The sequence below is a fragment of the Cynocephalus volans genome, chromosome 15 (genome assembly GCF_027409185.1).
Source record: "Cynocephalus volans isolate mCynVol1 chromosome 15, mCynVol1.pri, whole genome shotgun sequence".
Lineage (NCBI taxonomy): Eukaryota > Metazoa > Chordata > Mammalia > Dermoptera > Cynocephalidae > Cynocephalus > Cynocephalus volans.
The window spans coordinates 28,740,075-28,753,458 of record NC_084474.1 but is presented as its reverse complement, the minus strand read 5'-3'; the positions used below and the strand labels follow the sequence as shown (position 1 = coordinate 28,753,458).

The following is a 13,384-nucleotide window of genomic DNA, read 5'->3' as shown; positions in this document are numbered from 1 at the left end:
TTGGTATCAAAACCTCCAGAATGTGGGCTCCTACGAGACTGAAATTTTAGTGCAAATATTAGCAATTCCCCTTTCTGACCAAGTGAGAAAAGCTGTGAGACGTCCCATCACAGGGTATATCTACTTCTCCCCAGTCAATGTTTGCTACAAATCGGGAAGTAGAGAGAGGATTTGGTTCTCCCAATCCCTCCCTTACGCTACAGTCATATCATCCTTGTCACATGTCATTGGGAAAAACTCTTCATAGAGGTGGTGAGTTCACAATTGCCTATGAAACAAAATCCCTGGGCGGTAAACTCTGCCCATGCCCTACATATGTCAGTGTGGCTGCTCATATATCATTAACACAATCAAATCCATCCCCACACCTTAAGTCGCTGCTTGGGTTTCCCTGCTAATGCATTCCTGCAGTGCCTGCCTTTAATGTTCTGACTTTGTTCAGAATAAAAACGACTGGGTGTCCCCACTCTGTATATTCTGAAACTAAAAAGAATCAATTAAACCAGCCATATTTCCATCAGGGGGGCTGCTGCTGCTCCCCAAACAGCTTAAGCTGTCTTCTCATAGTTTATGATGTCAGCAGGATCTCCCGATTGAAATACAGCCCTGAAATCTCACCCACCCCCTTGCTGGCCCTCTGTCCGCAGTATATATTATTCTTGTAGTTTTCAGAGACAGCTGTGTGAATTAATGAACTGATGTGAGAATGGGAGTTGGCCTGGAGCCCCATTTAAAAGTCATGTTGATGACCTCATAAAAACAGCAAAGAATGCTTACAGCTTGCTTATAAAATAAATCCATTTCTTAATAACTCGGGATACCCACATAATTTAGCACATATTTTAACCCAAATGATTATTTCATAAGAGAATGAAAATTTCCCATGAAAAAGATGTTTAGCCAACCCCGGCAACTATAAACTTTAATTGATATTTCACAGTATGTACTAGTTTCCTCTCCAGGGAGTGTAGAATATCATTCTTGCACCTGCACTTTAACTCCAGAGTTATAGTATTTCAACCATTAAACATTTTTCATTAAAGCACTTCATATAGAATTAGTCTAATCTGATTTTAACAAAAGTATTCTATATTTAGTTTTTCACACTGTATTAGTGCAAACTGTTAGAACTAGAAAGGCTGTGCTTTTGTTCACTGGCAAAAGCTGAAGGGTGGTCTGTCCCCACTCACTTCAAAGATGGTCCTGAGCACGTTTACTGTCCTTTGAAACAAACACAGCATTTATAAAAGTCACTCCTGGGTAAGTTGTAGGCCCGAAGAAACCAAGACACATGGTGAGCTCAACTGGTTTTGCAAATCTTCTCTTTTTCCTGTGAACAGTCATAAAACCCCACACAGAAAATGTTCTTAGGAAGCAGGGAAGGATGCAGAATATTTGGGAGAGGGTGGAACTGAGAAAATGTGCACAAATTTGCAGCTTATGGTTTGAGTTTTCTAGCTGTTATCTTGCTGGCAATCTTAGGCGAACAGCTGCAGGCTTTTAGGATATGTGACTTTAACAACAAGGAAAAAGCCTTTCGAAATGCTCAAGTTGGAATTGGAGCGGAGCAGGCAGCATGGGCGCTCACTTGGAATCTGAAGCTAAGTAACGTTTTAAGAGAACTCCCCACTCCAGAGAACCTTTCCTCCCCGAAAAGCTGAACTCTATTCTTTCTCAGTTAGAGCATTAATTTCTCAGAATTGAGAACGCCTGGAGTAAATAAAAGCAGCTTTTTATGAACAATAATTATAAAAGGGTCTTTCAAAAAGTTATGGAAAGATTCATATTATCTTTTAATTCTATTTTTCCATTTTTTGAAGTACCCTCACAAATCTTCTCAAATGAAAAGTCCATCAATGCTTCCTGACTTGATTTCTTTGCGTTTAGCATTTACGTAAAAAAGCTTATGGCTATTTCTCGTATTGATGCTTTAACTGGACATGCTGTCAAATTTAATGTGTTATATGACAGTTCATAGTTAACTCTGCTAAACAGACATCGTTGAGCTTGACTTTAGCAAGAAAAAACCCACTGTGCCAAGCAAAGATGAGTCATAAGATACTTATTCATATCATAAAAGGAAACTTGAGGGAATAAAAAGATTTTTATTAGGTTTATTAATATATCAGATCTTCTGACACAGTTTTGATAAAATATATGGTTAACTGACTTCACACAACACAGCCCCCCATTATACTCTCCTTGGGCTTGGTAAGTGCACGCTGGCTTTCTTAAGATAAAGTATAGAAGTGTCCCAATATTTGACTTTTTGACCTACAAACATGGCTAACTCATATGGTCCAGTCTAGCAGTTCCAAGGCCTCTCCGAGAGTTAGCTGAAGTGGGGACCAACCAGGGAAGGGAGCCACTGGAGCAAAGAGAGGGAAGGACTGAGGAAGCTGCAAAAGAGGGGCTTGTCAAAGGGGGTCCGAGGTGCCTGGAGGCAGGAGTAAAAAGCACCAAAATGGGCGACCTTGGGCCAGTGGTTAGCTCAGTTGGCTAGAGTGTGGTGTTATAACACCAAGGTCAAGGGTTTGGATCCCCATACCAGACAGCCACCAAAAATAATTAAAATAAAGGGGGGAGGATCCTCTTGCACACACTCTAGGGAATCAATCTTGTCTTAGAAGAAATAGTCTGTCATGCTTCTGTCAACAGAATATCTGAACATCATTGCTGTAAAGCATTGCAACTGGTTCTGGAAAATCACTTCCTGTCTGACCCTTTTCGGGAAGGTGGGACTGGTAAAGACAGTGGTGGCCCTGGGTTTCTGGACAGGGTGCAACTGTGAAGACCTCTAGATGCCACTAAGGGGCACAAGGTCAGGAAGGAAATATTAGAACCCTGGCCTTGGATGGGGGAGGGGTGGTCAAAGCCAGAGGCTCCTCCTCTGTCAAATAGACAAATGAACCTGTGTGCTGTTGTGAGACTTAAATGACAAAAAGCAGGTGAAGCACTTAGGGCATAGTGGTATTTTATAAACTAGCATCATCACTAGTGGTGGAATAAGAGCAAGTCCATGCTGGCAGGCAAGGCAAGCAGCTGGCCGGGCAAATGAGAGGCAGTGTGGGTGTCCTGGGATGGCACGCCCCACCTGGGGTAGGCGGGGGTCTCCTTAAAGGTTTTTAACAGGCCAGTGTGAGGTGTTACAAGTGAGATAGTCCTGTACTAAACTGAGTTGCTCCAGAGGAATGGTCCTTGATAAGAACCCTCTACAATTGCTGCTCCTTTGTGTTGTTTCACTGTTGTAATAAAGAAAATCATAGAAGGAGGGAAGAAAGGAGGGGCGGAGAGAAAGAAGGGTAAGGGTAGAAACTGGAACATGGAAAATTGAAAAATAATATGTTGATTCTGATAAGGAATACATCATTGATAAATTTCTTCTCTTACAATTAATCCCAGGAAAAGCATGGAAAAGCACATAAATGAGTTGACTCCTAGTCTCGGCAATCTCTGCACATCCGTACTACAGATTTCAGAGTGTGCTTGAAGTCATTGTCTAAGAAGATATCTATAAAAGAGAAAGGGGAGGAAGGCCTAGGATTGAGCCACACTTTACTTGTTTTGCAGCAAGGAGAGATATCTGTTCCATCCTTGGGTCTCTCTGTCCTACTCCACTATCACACGAGACGCTACTTCTTTGAATCACACATATAGCTTTTTCTTTGTAATAACAGTGAATTGGGTAGCTATTGCTACAATAATACTGCATAACAACCAACTTCGAGAATCTCAGCAGCAGACAAAGATGTGCAGCTAGGAGGGGGTTGGCTGGGCTCGGCTCTGCATGCTGCTTCATCTCCTCCTGGGACCAGCGGGCTAGTTTCAGCCAACCTTCTAATGGAGATGGTAGAGGCCCCAAAGGGTAAGCCCAGTGAAAGCACTTTGCAGGCCTTTGCTCATGGCATTCCCACTAACATTCTAATGACCAAGGAAGTCACAAGGGTGAACCCAAATGTGAGGTGTAGGGAAAATATTCTACCTTTTTATTGGGAGAACTACAAAATCACACGGTGAAGTACATTAATACAGAGATGGATAAAGAATTGGGGAGATTAATACAATCTGGAAAAAAATAGCAGCTGAAATTTTGGAAAATATGAGAGGACAAATAGAAAATTTAAATTTAACCCCTAATCCTACTATCCATAGATGACAACTACTTATATTAATAATGAGTATATCCTTCAAGTATATTTTCTAGAGACATAAAAATTCTTTTTTGTTGTTGTTTCAAACTTGAGATCATGCTAAAAACACAATTCTGAGGTTTTTTATTTTTAAAAAAACCTCATCAAAATATATTGAAAGCATTTTTCTATCTTTGATAGACCTTACACAATTGGTTTTGCTATCTATAAGTCGGTCAGGAATAGAGAGATGCTGTATTTTATTTAACCAGTTCACTATTGTTGGACGTTTAGTTTGCAGACACTATTTTCATAACAAGTAGTAGGATATCCCCTGATGATAAAATAACATTTCTCTGAGCCACTGAAGCATGCAGGAACATGCTGAATGGGCAGGTTGTACAGCAGATAGGGGATGAAAATCCAGGCCTGAAAAAAAAAAAAAAAAAACACTGTAAAACACTTGCCAGCAATTTTAATGCCTGGATGATGTTTCCAAGTGGTTTTCTAATGACCAATCCAATCAGAGGAAACTATGAATAGTTGGCCAATTATTTTGAAAGATTAAGAAGTTTTTCTTTATCAAAAAAATACTAACCCATGAAATCTCTCTACTGATTAGTAGAGTCATGTCTTTCAAAATTCATATACACCCTGGGAAGGGAAGATGTTAAGTCAATTATCAATCATTTACAATTTAATATGATTATTAGGTCATTTCAAAACATAGCCAATAGTGAAAAGGGGGAAAGTGCAAAAATGTAAAGCCCTATGGATTTACTGAAAGGAGAGGAGAGTAGGCTTGAAACTAATTCCTGACAAACTCCTTTTTATTTGCATTTGATAGTGATACCGAGGCTGATAGAAGAGTCAACGCGTGGTAGCCAGACCCTGCTGCTGCTGCTAGCGTCTCCGCGCCTTCACAGCATTCTTACGGACTGTGCACATGCAGGTACTCATGCTGGTCACTAGATGGTGTTATTGTGCACAATAGCTCTCGGCTTTGCGAACGTTGCTTCTTCTCTTCTCTTGATTTATAGGAAACTCAAGATGTAACTTCATGTTTACTAATTACATTTTTATTTACAAAAATTATAACTTTAGTCATTAGAAAAAATACAAAATATTTTTAATGAAATATGTCGAGGCAAGCAGAAAGATTTTCAAATATGTATCTAACACTATTCAAATATGTGTTTACCTAAATCTTCTCTATAATATACTATGAAAGCTCAGGGAAAAAAAGTAATTTGACATCAATCTCTGTTCTTCTGAATCAACAGATCATCTTTTAAAAAACAGTGAAACTTGTTTGAAAGCACAGCTTAGTATGGATCTTGGCATTAATTAATTACTATACTAAACGTTTAGTTCTTTAAATGTAAATAAAGAGTCATGGGTTCCAGCCTCACAAAGCAACTTCTTAACTGAAAATTTGCACTTTTGGCACTCAAATTTTGGGATTCAATTATTTTAAGACATGTTGGGCTAGTGTTAAACATCTCGTAAGTGAGCATTTTGCTGCTGTCACTCATCCTACCCACCCTCACCTTTTTCGAGAACACCAACATTCAGTGCTTTATTGGGACTCTGTGAGGCCATTAGGCAAACAGAATGGAGGCAGTGGTTTCTGTCTTAGCAGTGCTGGTATCCAGCTGTAACACACTATAGTCAGCATTCATGCCTCTTTCTTTGCTTGGAAAACTAACTAATAGCTTTTTAAGAATCCATAAGTTTGATGATCTTAGTAACAAAAATGATACTCCAAACTCCTTGAAGTTCTTTAATTAGCTTTGCTAATTAATTAATAAGACACCTCTTTGGTGGAAAGATAACTGAAATTGTAACCCAAATTAGCAAAAGTCCACAGGATATCCAAATAGAAAGGGCTAGATCCGTGGGTCTCCTAAAAAATCTCTGCTTCTTTCCTTTGCACTAAAAAGAAATCTGTGATTCTCTGTGATAACTCTTGAATTTATCCTCACATTTTTAGATTTTTCAGTCTGATCCCATTATCATCATTTATTGTCATGACATCTGTTAATTCAAGATGGCAGTAATCACTAATAGGATACAGTTAGTCAGATTTAGCACAAATAAGCTGCTAAATGAATAAATTATTGATTATGTAAAAGCGTTATTAAGTATAAGCACCGCTGACAGGTCACAGTGTGGAGAGGGTGGCCAGGCGTCAGCACCACACTCATCTGCAGACATCAGGTCGCCACGAGCAAAGCTTTACACTCACCTTGCTCCTACACAACCATGATTGAACCCCCCCCCTTCCCCAGTAGAGTGTGGTAAAATCAATAGCCTCTTTCCAGAGTGTGATCTAGTCAATAGGGGGAAATAAGCAAAGGAAATTTACACTCCATTTTTGTTTGGAAAGAATAAAACATACGAAATAGATATTCTCTGGGTATTATCCTGCAAAAGAAAGGGTATAGGCATTGCTGTTTCCTGGGTAAAGCCCAGATCCTGGAGCCTTCCACGGTTTGACCCTAACCCACTTCTGCATTTTCTCCAGCCACACTTCTCCATGTGCTTTAGATGTGGACTGAAGCCCTATCTGCCCCCAGCCCTGCCCTGTGCCTGCGTGATGCCTTTGGTCCTCTCTTTAGTCCCCCAGGATGCCCATTTCCCACCAGTTTTCCACATTCAAATATACCCATCCTTCAAGGCTCAACCCAAATTTCAATCCCTGGTATGATATGTTGGCAAACGAACAATTGTTGCTATATTATATAAAATGAGTTGTGCTATATATTGAATACTGAAGATCTGTGTGTCTTATTGGTTATCTGTTGTTTTGTCTCCCTTATTTAATGTGCATTTTCTGATAATTAACTGCCAAGATTAACTAGTCAGTACTGTCTTCCCATATGTCCATACATCAGGGTAAAGAACCTACAGGGTTTTCTGTCCATAACAGCAGATCAGGCATGAATGCACTGGAACAAACCGTATGGTCAGTGTTTCTTTTTCACTGAGAACATTGAGATTGGAAGAAAACTGCATGTAACTGCTATTTGAAACCAAATTAAAGTTGGATGGATACAGTCCACTATTTCAAGAGAACGGAGCTTTACCTTATCTGCTAAGTGACTGCACCCTGTCCTACGTGATCTCTTTGCAAGAATGGTTTTTAAAGACGCAATTGAAAAATTCCTTTTCTCAGTGGATACAGTTGCTATTGAATCATGTGTGCCTTGTTTCACACAATCTCCATGAACAAAGGACATAAAAGACTCATTGGACTAAAATGATTTCACAGATTCTGGACTTCGCTGTGTCTTATTTATGAAAGAGTTTCCTCCTGCAGATGCAAACTGCATAAGCAGTCAGAACTGATTGATTCCTCCACAGATAAGCGCATTTCACACATAATCAAGAAAAACCACCATTTGAAATATGGAATAGGAGTACAGTCTCTATCTGTTATGAAGGTAGCCAAGCTAATGTTCCATAAGGATTGTATTTCCAAAGTCTGCAGCAAGGGGGTTCTGACTATGGGGACAGAAAGGAAGAAAGAAGAAAAGTTCGGTTAATAATCACATTGAGAGAAATTTACGAGGTAAATAAGTAAATAAACTTCCCTTTTCTTACATACTACTCAATGACGTTCTACAAAAAAACTTTAGTGAGTGCCTACTATGTGCCAGGCATTGTTCTAGACACAACTAACACAGAAATAAGGGGCAGGGTAAGAAAATCAGCCCAGGAAAGAGGCAAAGAATTAAATAGAAAGTTAAACTAAGTGCGATAAATGATGGGATGCTGGCAGGGCAGGGCACTTGCCATGAAATTGGAAAGTATAAGAAAAGGCTCCTGACTGAGACTTGAGGGACCAGGGCACAAAGTCGGAAAAGGAGCAAAAAGTACCATTTAATGTACAAGATGGCTTGCATGGGATAAAAAGCTGCTCAATAAACTAAATTGGTCGTCAGTAGCAGATCCCTGTGTGAAAGACGCTGGGACCTGGAGGGGGGTTGGAGACAATGCCCCCCATTGCCCACCAGCCTCCCGAAGGGCATATCTCCCCAGCCAGGAAACACACCTCTGTGCAAGATGCTATCCTGGTGACAGCTGCCACCATCACACATTCTGGGGCTACAGTGCAAAGCAGAATTTTCAGCTGAGAATAAAAGTTCCTCTGGGGCTGGCGAGCCTGTGAGCTTAGGCTTTCCATTTTTTCCTGGTTCCTTAAGGTTGGCTGGCAGCTTTCAAATGTCACCTTGAGTGCAACCTTCCAAAGGTACAACCACACATGGGACTGACTGACCCCGGATCTCATGAGGTTGTTTCTGACTAATGTGTAGACACGAACAGCTCCTAAATATGTGGATGCCTACCCAGTCCCACCACTGCTCACCTCCATCTTCACCTCCTCCTGCTGCCTGCCATGCAACATGCAGCCTGCCTGGTTCCTCACTCTGTCCTGGAACTCATCTGTTTTCCTGTGATGCTTTCACTTGCACACTTTGTTCCATGTGCCTGAAATACCCTTTCTTTCCTTTTGCAACTGGGGAAAATGCATACATCCTTCAAAGTCCAGCTGATTTATCTGAGTCTTCTTCAGGTAGAATGAATCACTTCCTCCTGTGTTTATTCATAACTCAGAATACATCACTTTGCCACACTCTTCCATATTACTAGCTTACATGTTGCATCTCACTTAATGCTGAAACCTCCCTCTCCACCCAAAACCTAATATTCTTCTCCCATTTCTTAACCCTGCAAATAGCACCTCTCTGGCCCAAGACAGATATTGAACATTACCCTCTATGTGATTTCCAAGGGGTTACCAAACCTAATTACTTGTGCCTCCTAAATATCTCTTCTATTTCTTCAATTTATCTCTCTATTTGCCTTAGCCCTGCCCGAGATTATTATTTCTTTCCTATATTGTTGCTTTTGCTTTTTAACTAAGAGATCTTCCTCCAGTCTCCAATTCCTCCTGCCTTTGGGGAGGCCACCAAAGCAGGGTTAAGTGCACAGACTCTCCTGCCTCATTACCTTGGTTCAAATCCCAGCCTTTTAACTTACTGTTTATGTGTCTTAGCAAAAGAAGAAATGCTGGTGTCCCCACTTATTTACCTCTTTCATTGCTAAATTGTCATTATTCATTCAGCTTCTGCTTCTTTGCAAGCCTGATAATATCCCTCCCCTGGAAAAATACTTCTGAGACGTTCTGTGATCTTTGGAATTTAGTGAAGTTTGTAGAACCCTTCAAGGTCTGCCGTGGGCTTCCCCCACCATACTCCTCCACCACCAGCCTGCTCTCTTCTACTTCTGTAACACTCTGTGCTGCCGACAAGCAGAATCACCAGCCTTTCCCTAGACTTTCTGCCCTCTCCTTTGCCTCCTTTCCTGATGACCCTAGAGGGTATTTTCCCTCCATCCACCTGCTGATTCCAACTCATTCTTCAAAATCAATTCATAAGGTAAGTTCACTGTCTGAAGAGCCCATGAAAACAAACAAACATGCAAACAAACAAACCAGATTTCAAACATGCTAATAAGTAGTTTATATTTGTATTTACAATTTTGTATAATATGATACACAGGTTTTATGATGTGATAGTTATTTAAAACTTTTTTTTCCCCATTGTTGCCAAAATCCTGTCCAGGGTTCTTCTGAACTGACCACCAAATAGCTCTATGACCAATGCTTTCCCCAACTAAAAATCCTTTGGCTTTGAGTATTCAGAATAATATCTTTGTTGAATGACAGATATCCAGAGTCATCCACTTAAGATGACTTATATTTTGAGAGTGCTTTATAATTTCAGTAAATTTGGATCAAACAGCAGTTAAACAAATTTGGGGCTATGAGACTTTCAATGATTAATGTTTATTCTGCACATATTAATACCCCTTTTCTCCTGCCCCTCGGAGCATACAAAGCTGAGAGAGAAAAAAAAACTCTGTCCTTGAATTGCCAAAGCTGATGAGGAGACAGGCACATTAGCCAATAGATTTCAAAGGAGTGATAAATGCTTCGATAGGACACAGGCTGATAGGAGAAAAGAGAGAGAGAAGAATTTAACTCTTCCTAGAGGTGGAGGTGAAATCCAGGTAGGAGGAGGAAGGATAAGTGGGACTTTCCATGGTCATTAGCTTAAGGAAGAACTCCAGGATAGGACGTAGGCATGAGGCATGGAGAACCATGGACCACAACATAAGAGGATAGGAGTTCTCAGAGATGGAAGTAGACGTATGGGAGGGTGACTGGAAATAATTTTGAAGTATGTGGAAGCCATGTTCAAAAATCTAAACTTTATAATGTATGTAATAATATTGCATTGAAATAAATGAGTGACAGGACAATATTTTTGTTTTCAAAGGAACAATTTAATGCTCATGGGGTTAGGTGCAAGAAGTGCCATTGTCTGAAGTCAAGGGGTTACTTTAATAGTCTAGGCAAAAAGGGAGTTGGTGAGGTTACTACATATTAGAATGGGCTTAATAGGGTCAAGTAAGGGCCGACCCCGTGGCGCACTCGGGAGGGCGCGGCGCTGGGAGCGCAGCAGTGCTCCCGCTGCGGGTTCGGATCCTATATAAGGATGGCCATTGCGCTCACTGGCTGAGCGCGGTGCGGCCAGTCACAAAACTGACAAAAAAAAAAAAAAATAGGGTCAAGTAATTTCACCAAGAGGAAAGACCCATCCCTCTTCGTAGAATGGTGTGTGACCACATCTATAGGTCTGAGGGAAATGGTAATATGATTTCTCATGTGTATTCCCAGTATGTCCTATGTATTTCTAGTATGTCTTATGTATTTCTAGTATGTTCTATGTATTTCTACAATTAACTATTTGTGAAGCATAGTAATTGTGAAATTAGACAGAAATTTTAGACATCCTTATTGTAATGGATTGAATTACGTCCCCCCCAAAAACTCATTGAAGCATGAATTGTGTTTCCCAAGTTTTATGTATTAGAAACTTAGCCCCCACTATGATTATTAAGAGAGTGGTAAATCCTATTATGGTAAATGAAAGGTAGAGCTTTGAAGAGGTGATTGGATCGTAGGACTGTGCAGTAGTGAATGGATTAAAAATGGTGGTCAGGGGTGTGGTTCCAAGGGCTTTAAAAGAAGAGGAGAGTCTGTCTCTCTCTCTCTGCTCTCTCTGCTTCCACCATCTTGCAATGTGAGACCCCTGGGTCACTGTTGCCACCACCAGATGGAGTTTGGACTTTCCAGCCTCAGAAACTGCAAGCAATAAATTTCATTTTCTTTATAAACCACCCAGTTTCAAGTATTTTGTTATAAACAACAAAAACAGACTAATACACTTATCTTCTACTCCAATGTTGTGTTAAAAGTATAAGACTCAGGTTTTTGGATCAGTATAGACTCCCAGAATGAATGGACTATCTCAACTTCTAAGATTCTGATAATACAAGGAGAATTCTACAGAGACAGCTTCTTCGGTATTTGTTTGCATTAGCTGTAGAGTCAATGCTATGATTTGAATGTGTCCCCTTCAAAATTCAGGTGTGAAACTTAATGGCTAATGTGATAGTATTAAGAGATTGGACCCTTAAGCATGATTAGGCCATGAGGGCTCCTCCTTTATCAAAGGGGTTTCACACAGTGTTCACGTCTCTTGCCCTTACCCCTCCTACCATGTGAGGGCACAGTGGTCTTCCCCTCTGGAGGATGCAGCCCTCACCAGACAACAGAATATGCTGGTGCCTTTGTCTTGGACTTCCCAGCCCCCTGAACTGTGAGAAATAAATTTCTGATTTATATAAATTACCAAGTCTGTGATATTTTGATATAGAAATGCAAATGTACTAAGACAGGCAAAGTAGTGGAATGAGAAGGGAAGGACTCTGAGATACTTTCTTGCATGGAATAAACCAGGGAGGAGTTACGACTATTGCATTAAAACATATGCATGAGTGTGGGCTTACTAGTAGGCTCTTTGAATCTGTTTGGTCAAATTGGCTCTTGTTTGGCTCTAATTGGCCTAATGGAGACACATTCAGATGGACCCTTGATGGTAGAGGAATATACCTCGGTGGGGCTCAGGTAGGGTGATCTGGCCTCTCCTACAGAAAACCCTCAAGGTTAATTTTCCTTGTAAAAAATGCCCCAAATGCACTGAAGTTAGACCACCTCTGCTAAACTAAGAAAAATTCTCCAGACTCATCAGCTAAGTAATCAATTAATTTTCCTTAATTATCTCAAACCTGGATTCTATTTCTTTTTTTCCTATGCTCTCTGCAACTAATATTGGACAATATTTTCTTAAATTAGGCAGCTTCCTTCCACTGGGATTCATGTGCTAATGTAAGCCTGGGGCCCCATGTGCTCCGGGTGAACTATTGGGCATCTGTCTGCACGTCAGCTTTAGCATCTTTCCCTGTCTCCCAGCTTTTGTGTCAGACTGATTTCCTTTTCGTGCTTGTTCTTCACCATCACTGAAAACCTGCTCTGAACCACCCAACTTAACCTTACCTACTTCTTAAGGGTGACTTCTCCCTAAGGACTGACTTTGCTCCCCATATCTACATAAATATCTTAGATGATATCTAAGATATTTGGTTTTTCCAGGCAAGCAAGAGGTTTCCTGTCACCTGGCAAAATATTGCTGTTCCTGGAAAACTTTGCTTGTGGCAGCCCAGATAAGACAAACATTACCTGTGCCCTCTTGAATGTTCTAAATTAGTGACTTGCTGGGGTCAAAATGAAGTTCATGTTACCTCAGGTTAGCCACAGGCCCATCTTGCCACAACTTACTTCTGCTATATGCACAACGAGCCCAGCATTGAGGGTTATGACTATTGTAATGGCTAATTTTATGTGACAGCTTGACTGGGCTAAGGGATGCCCAGTTAGCTAGTAAAACATTATTTCTGGGCATGTCTGTGAGGGTGTTTCTGGAAGATATTACTACTTTAATCAGTAGAATGAGTAAAGAAGATTGCCCTCACCAATTCAGGTGGGAATCACTTAATTTGTTGAAGGCCCCAAAAGAGCAAAAGGCCAGAGAAAGGCAAATTCTCTCTCTGCTTGAGCTGGGACATCCATCATCTCCTGCCCATGGACATCAGTACTCCTGGTTCTCAGGCCTTTCGATCCCTGGACTTACTTCAGTAGCTCTCCTTTTAACAGACCACCACCACCACCACTGTTCTCATGCTTGTGACCTCAAACAGAATTACACCCCGCAGGCTTTCCAGGTTCTTCAGCTTGCAGACAGCATATCAAGGGACTTCTCAGCCTCCATAATCACATGACC

The 13,384-nt window shown here is 40.8% G+C and overlaps 1 pseudogene; it reads left to right on the top strand.

Annotated features, from left to right (window-relative positions):
• LOC134363653 (large ribosomal subunit protein eL15-like) overlaps positions 1 to 13,384 on the top strand; it is a 120,596-nt pseudogene that overhangs the window by 18,863 nt on the left and 88,349 nt on the right.